General features: G+C 42.4%; 1 long non-coding RNA gene across 1 annotated transcript in view; it reads right to left on the bottom strand.

Moving 5' to 3' along the window:
- Positions 1 to 7,762, bottom strand: part of LOC104997578 — a 35,399-nt gene that overhangs the window by 2,796 nt on the left and 24,841 nt on the right. The window lies entirely within an intron of this gene.

The following is a 7,762-nucleotide window of genomic DNA, read 5'->3' as shown; positions in this document are numbered from 1 at the left end:
AAAGAAAGGAGCTATCAGGCCATGAAAAGGCATTGTTGTAGTTGTTGTTATTGCTTAGTTGCAAAGTCATGTCTGACTCTTTGTGACCCCATGGACTGTAGCCCCTGTAGCCAGGCGCCTCTGTCCATGGTATTTCCCAGGCGAGAATACTGGAGTGGGTTGGGCTATTTCCTTCTCCAGGAGATCTTCCCAATCCAGGGATTGAACCAGCATCTCCTACATTGGCAGGCATATTCTTTACCGCTAAGCCACCAGGGAAGTTCCATGAAAAGGCACGAAGGAAACTTCAATCCATATTACTAAGTGCAAAAATTAAATCTGAAAAAGCTACATATTTATGATTCCAGCTATACAACATTGCGGAAAAGGCTAAATTATGGAGACAGCTAAAAGATTAGTGGTTGCCAAGTGGTTGAAGGGAAGGAGGAAAGATGAATAGGCAGAGCTCAGAGGATTTTTTGGGCAGTGAAACTATTCTATATGCTACTATAGTGGTGGATACCATCATCATACATTTGTCAAAAGCCATAGAATGAACACCACCAAGAGTGAACCCTAATGTAGACTATGAACTTTGACTGATAATTATGTGTCAAGATAGGTTCATTGGGGCTTTCCTTGTAGCTCAGCTGGTAAAGAATACGCTTGCTATGTGGGAGACCTGGGTTCGATCCCTGGGTTGGGACGATCCCCTGGAGAAGGGCAAGGTACCCACTCCAGCGTGCGTGTGTGCTAAATCTCTTCAGTTGTGTCTGACTCTTTGCAACCCTATGGACTGTAGCTCACCAGTCTCCTCTGTCCATGGGATTCTTCAGGAAAGAATATTGGAGTGGGTTGCCATGCCCTTCTCCAGGGGATCTTCCCAACTGAGGGACTGAACTCGAGTCTCTTAAGTCTCCGGCACTGGAAGGCAGGTTCCTTACTGCTAATGCCACCTGGAAAGCCCTGCACATGTGTAGGGACAGGCATAGATAGAATATCTCTGTGCCTTCTGCTCAATTATGCTGTGAACTTGCGAATACTATAAACAGAAAGCTTATTAATTAAAAAACAGTGCAAAACCAGGCAACAGGCTGGATTTGGCGTGTGAGCCTGAATTTGCCGATCCCACTGTTGGGGCTTGTGTTTTTGCTTTCAAACTTCATTTGCATTCTGGGTAGCCACCATGCACAGCATGCAAATGGCTAGAAATGTTGGGGCAAACTGAATTGCCGAAGAAACCCATGGCCAGACAGTGGCCAGACACAGGGATGTTGTATGGAATCCGGCAGCTTTTTCTACCTGTAAGCAAGCTTCCTGGTCTTCAGGGCAAATGATAGCAGAGGGCCTTAGCGCGGAGAGAAGAATCAGGGGCCTCAGCTCCCAATAGGCAGCTCTTGGAGCATCTCAGCCCTGACACCAGTCCCCCAGGAGCCATCACTGAGTAAGTCAGCAATGGGTTAACAGCCAAACCCAAACTGAAGTTTTACCTCCACTGCACCTATAGAATAGCAAGCAGGGTCTGGATTAACATTTAAGAAAATAACCCCTGAGGACAGTGCTCTCTAATAAAAGAATCCTATTTCCACTCCACCCTCCACTTGCTTTTTTTTTTTTTAATTAAGTCTGAAACTAGCTTAGAAGGCTGTCAAGTTATGAGTGAGTGATGAGTCAGATGTTAAACCAAACAAGTTTGCTCTCCTTGTGCTACTTGACACCTGCATTAGCAATGAGGGTGGGGCTAGTGGAGAGGCCTCAGCAGCTGAGGCCCTGGGCAGACACAAGCAGACAAAGTCCATCCAGATCAAGGAGGCAGCCTCACCACCCCGAGCTTTGACATTGGCCTGGGTACTCTGTTCTTTAGAGTTTTGCTCTGAATTGTGTCATTGCTGACTCCTTCTTAAAGTAACTACTTAAGTAACTGCTACCCATGGACTGTAGCCTTCCGGGCTCCCCTGTCCATGGGATTCTCCAGGCCAGAATACTGGAGTGGGTAGCCTTTCCCTTCTCCAGGGGATTTTCCCAACCCAGGAATCAAACCCGGGTCTCCTGCATTGCAGGCAGATTCTTTACCATCTGAACTACCAGGGAAGACCAAGAATACTGGTGTGAGTAGCCTATTCCTTCTCCAGGGGATCTTCCTGTCCCAGGAATCGAACCGGAGTCTCCTGCATTGCAGCTGAGCTACCAGGGAAGCTCGAATAACTACTTAGACCTATAAAATATTCAATACCCAAGCCAGATGCTTAAACAAAGGAATGCCCTGGCAGCTGTGCCTTGAGAGGGCTGAGGTATTCATGGGTTGAGAGGGCTGAGGTATTCATGGGAAGATTCACTCTATCTTCTTCCCCATCTCCTGTCAGCTAAGAGCAGTCCTCAAATATTAAATCTGGGAGTAAAGGAAAGAAGTTACATTTACTATATTAAATTAAAGAATGTTATATTACACTGGATCCTCACTTTGACTCTATGAGGTGGGTCTTATTCTCTCCATTTTATGGATGTGAAACTGAGGTTCAGAGAGATGATGATTATCCAATGACCCAAAGCTAGGAAGTGGCAGACCCAGGGATAGAACCCATCTCTCCTGTCTTCCAGGGCACAGCTCCCTCCACTGCACCAGCTGGGGAGTATCCCCACTTTTATCTCGAGCAGACTATGAGAATCCAGAAGTTTCTGGGAGAGTTGGAAAAGGCATCAATTTGGAGTGGCTCCAGAGTAATTGTGGGGAGCTAAATCAAATCCAACTTCGATACTACCATCCTATGAACTTAGTCTGCTGGGTTGGCTCCAAAGCAAAATGGAATTCTCAGACACATGTCAGGTAATCAGGTTGAATTTGTTGAGTTGTTGAGATATAAACTGCATGATTCATCTTGCAGGCACTATAAGATGCAAATATTTATTACCTAAAGTTTTACTCATGATAACTCCTAGAGATTAATGCCCAGATGGAGGACAGCTTGTTTACACTGAATGAACTGCAGTCATGTGGGAGAAAATAGCCCTCCAGTACTTCCTATGAACTTTGACCTTATAAAAATGGCCCCAGTTCCCCGCCTCTCCTGTATCCATGTTGTCTGCAATGTGACATTATAGCTGTTCCCATCCAAATGTAGAGTTTATTTCCCTACTCCTTGCATCTGGGCTGGCCTTGTGATTTGCTTTAGCCAATAGGGAAAAAGCCACCTTTCTTGTGACTGGGCTAATAAATCAGGTTGGATCCTAATAGCAGACAGGATCTGAACTTCCTCTTGTTAATTATTCAGTCTGGTGGGCAATGTCCAGTCACCCCTTCTGCTCCCAATCTTGGTTTTATACTCTTGTGGTCATGATGCTCTTAATGCCTGGCTACCTTAATTCTCAAATTGCCTGTACCCCAGACCTTTGATTTGGGTGCCTCCAGGGATAGCTTGAGGGCTGCCTGCATGAACATCCATATAGGTTCTGCTGGTCACCTACACTACCTTGCGTGTGGCTCCCAGACAAAGCCCGGTGCCTGAGCCCTGCTTTAGCCAATAGAATGTACCAGACGCGATGGTGTGCTGATTTCAAGTCTTATACACTCTGCTTGCTCTCTTTAAACTCTCTGCATCCATTGTGTAACAAGCTGGGGCCAGGAGAAGAACAAAGAAAGTTTTTAATGGTCATGCACAGGAGGGGGAGGAAATAAGGTAGAATGTATGGAAACAGAAGATGAACTTCTCTAATGTACCATGGTGTGTCAATTTGACTTAGGGACGTGTAAATATTGTGTAATTATGAAATAAAAGTGTATTACTTCCCTAAAGATAAAAACCAAAATAAACTCCAAGAACCTAATAGTACATGGAATTGTTGACATAATAACAAAGAAGGCATTTTAAATGACTTTGAAACATACAAATTGACACCCAAGGAGGATATAAACTAAGGCCAAAAAAGAGATAGAGAGTTATAAAAAAAATCTTTGTTTTCGGTAATTACTGTGGATGGTAATATAATTATTTTGAGGCTGTTGTGTATATATTATGGGATTAAAGCCTCAGGATAACTATGTTGGTGTTGTTAAGAACCAGGGAGGAATGAGATACAGATAGTAGATCAAGGAGGTAAAGTTAAAAACTCATAGAATCCTGGAATTGAATTGCCAGTATTGGTATGCACTTTTGATGTATTTTATCCTTAACTAAAAAGCTCAACTCCAATGATTGAAAAGGCCTAAAAATAGTGATCAACCCAATAGCACTGAATACCCTTCATCCCCAGATTATGATCTCTAAATACCTTTTTGTATCAAAAGGACTCTTAAAGAAATGACTGACTCTAGGTCTAGATAAGAAATGTCTGAGATATAAGTATGAATATCTTAGAAAAATAAGGATGCTGTCAGATTACAAGGGTCATATTGTGAACAGACACAAGACCCAATCTGAAAAGGATCTCACTTGTCAAAGATGGGAAAATTTGAGCCTCAGTAAGGACTTTTATTGCAATAAACTACAATTCATGAGTTCATAATGATAATGATTTTTAAAAATTTATTGCTCCTATTAGCAGATACTAGAAACCACCTCATTTTAAAACAATTGGTAGAAAAGAATGAAGATTTATCTTAACTTTTCCTTACAAAATGTTCTTCAGAGTACCAAATAGTTGATAAGAGGAAGTTTATAGAATTATTTCAGCTAATACATGAAAAAAGGAATTCAAACATCATTATTTTACATTTTCTAAAAAATTTATAATCTGAGTGAAAATTATGAGTGGGGCTGACATCATAAAAAGAGTGACAACCAGACCTCATGGGCCTCCTCATGAAAGTTCCCAGCACCATCTATGAAGTATTCTTATCGAAAGAATCCAATCTGAATCTGATAGAGCCTCCAGTTCTGATTCCAATTTACAGAAAATACAGGGGAAACTGGAATATGTCGAATGACATCACAGCAATGCAGTCAACAAAACCAGACCGGGAGACATTCTTTAGGACAGAGGATCCTCTTTCTTCAACTAATAAGTTGCAAAGAAAGTAAATACATAAATAAAAGAAGAAGGAGAATCTGTACATTAAGAAGAGACTTATCAACTTGTTTCAGTAATGATAATAATTATGAAACAACTGGAGACATTTGTATCCTGGATAACAAAAAGTTGTTATCAAATTACGGTTGCCATTTGAAGGAAGGAATAGCACGAGTCATTGTTTATTGGGAATCCACCAAGTGCTCAGCATCATGTGAAGCACCAGACATTTAGTATCTCATTTAAGTCTTACAGCAACCCCCAGGATAGCAGCTATTGGTCTCACTCTTCAGTGAGACCTCAAAGGCATGAACTATTATTTCCAAGCCCGTTCAGCTACTCAACCACCAAAACTTGTGCTCACCTATGATCTACACTCATTTAACTCATTTGCTATTAGAGCAAAGCATTAGCTTCAGCCAAAATGTTTAACAGCCATGGAAATATTTGGTAAGTTATGGCAGATTCTCCCAGGGGAGTACTGTGGAGTAATGTAAGATGATAATTATGAAGACTTGGTAGCAATTTAAAAGTATGTTTGTGATTAAGCAATCACAACATTTCACATGTATTCTAATTTTAACCACAGTTAAAGAATATGGAGTGCCAAATATTGAAAACGAACAGGGTCAAATGACAGACTTATTGCCTTAGGGTGATGATACTTGGATACATTTTATTTTGACTTTGCAGTTTATTCTTTAATGATAGGTTACTGTTACAATACAAACTATATTCTGATCCATGTTTTATTTCTTTAGGGTTCTGTTTTCTGTTGAGGTGGTCTATTAGTTTCCTATTGCCCTGTAACAAATTGCCACAAATTCTAGTGGGCTTCCTTTGTGGTTCAGCTGGTAAAGAGTCTGCCTGCAATTCAAGAGACTTGGGTTCGATCCGTGGGTGGGGAAGATCCCCTGGCGAAGGGAAAGGCTACCCACTCCAGTATTCCAGCCTGAAGAAGATTCCAGCCTGTATAGTCCGTGGAGTTGCAAAGAGTCAGACACGACTGAGTGACTTTCACTTTCATTTTTTTTTAGTGGCTTAAAACAACACCTTTATTATCTTATAGTTCTTGAAGTCAAAGTCCAAACTAAGTTTCTCCGGACTGAAATCAAGGTTATCAGCAGGCCTGAGTTTCTCCTGAAAGCTCTAGGGGTGAATTTGTTTCCTTGTTTTTACCAGCCGAGTGAATGCCCGCATTCCTTGCCTCAGGGCCCCTCCCTCCGTCTTCGAAGGCAGCAGTGTGGTGTTACCACTCGTCCTTCTCTGCCTCTGCTTCCATCGTTGCATCTTCTTTGACTGATTCTCTTGTCTCCCTCTTATAAGGACCCTTGTGATGACATTCAGCCTACATGGATAATCTAAAATAATCTCCCCATTTTGACAGACTCGACTTATTCACACCTGCAAAGTCCCTTTTACTCCATAAGGTAACACAGTCACATAGTTTCAGGAATTAGGACATGGACATCTTTGGGGGCCATTTTCATCTCCCACAGGTAGACCATTCATCTCACCATCCACTCTGTGCTCACATGTTGCTGAGTACAGTGTGTTCCTCTGTGATGCCAACAAGGTCTTAACCAAATGGAGAAATAAACAGTGCAAAAAGTAAGCATTGTAACGGGGCAGAGGACAGGTAAGTAGCCAGTGAGCACCCCTGGAACAGTGTGGAATCCTGGGGTCACATCCAGCATGCAGAGTCAGTGCTTTCTGGAAATCAGCAGAAATGGGGCTGCTTACATGTGTGGTCTTTGTGTAAGAACAGGTCAACTCCCATCAGTGTTTGGGAACCCTGCCCAGGTCAGCTGAGGCTGAGCAGTTATAAATAAATAAACAAACAGCTTCCCATAACTGCAGGAGTCACAGTGTAAAGGGCTTTTGGAATTAGGAGTATGAAGCAGGAACTAGGATTTCTTGAAGTTACCCAGTGGCAGACAGGAATTTGAAGACAGGTCTTGAAAGCTCACAGCTTGAAAAGTAGGCACCTGGGAGCCAGGAATTCCTCTGGGACAATCAAACCACTGTGTTGGGACAGCTGGGAGACATGTAACAAGAACCCAAATGTCAGTGTTTGGGGAACCAACAACATTGTTCAACTCTATTGCACAAGTGGTGATACTTATGCCTCCAAATCCTCTGGGGACTCTGGGGTTACGGAAAGTTTCTCTGGTTCTTCTCTTTCCCCCCACCATTTCCATCTGGGAGCTCCTTTTTCTTGAATTAGTCCAGTGAATGAGTTACCTTGCCACTGTCCACGGGCTGCCCAGGTGAGGGCACACAGCTTTTCTCCCTTGATTTCTCCAAAAACATCAACCATATAAGGCTCAAGTCTGAGGCTCAGAAAAGAATTATGGTACCAAAATTCTAAACAATTTTCAAATTGAACAATGGACTTTCCTATTCTTATAAATACTTCTGTCTCGTTACTAGCAAATCCTCCACATACTTCCATAAGCTTCTTATCCTTATTCATCAGAGGGCAGACAAAATGAAAACCACAATCACAGAAAACTAATCAAACTGATCACATGGACCACAGCCTTGTCTAATTCAGTGAAACTATGAGCCATGCCATGTAGGGCCACCCAAGACGGACAGGTCATGGTGGAGAGTTCTGACAAAACTTGGTCCACTGGAGAAGGGAATGGCAAACTACTTCAGTATTCTTGCCTTGAAAACCCCATTAACAGTATGAAAAGGCAAAAAGATAGGACACTGAAAGATGAACTCCCCAGGTCAGTAGGTGCCCAATATGCTACTGGAGATCAGTGGAGAA

The sequence above is a fragment of the Bison bison genome, unplaced genomic scaffold (genome assembly GCF_000754665.1).
Source record: "Bison bison bison isolate TAMUID 2011002044 unplaced genomic scaffold, Bison_UMD1.0 scf7180017864310, whole genome shotgun sequence".
NCBI classification, from domain to species: domain Eukaryota; kingdom Metazoa; phylum Chordata; class Mammalia; order Artiodactyla; family Bovidae; genus Bison; species Bison bison.
This window is presented reverse-complemented; position numbering and strand designations above follow the sequence as displayed.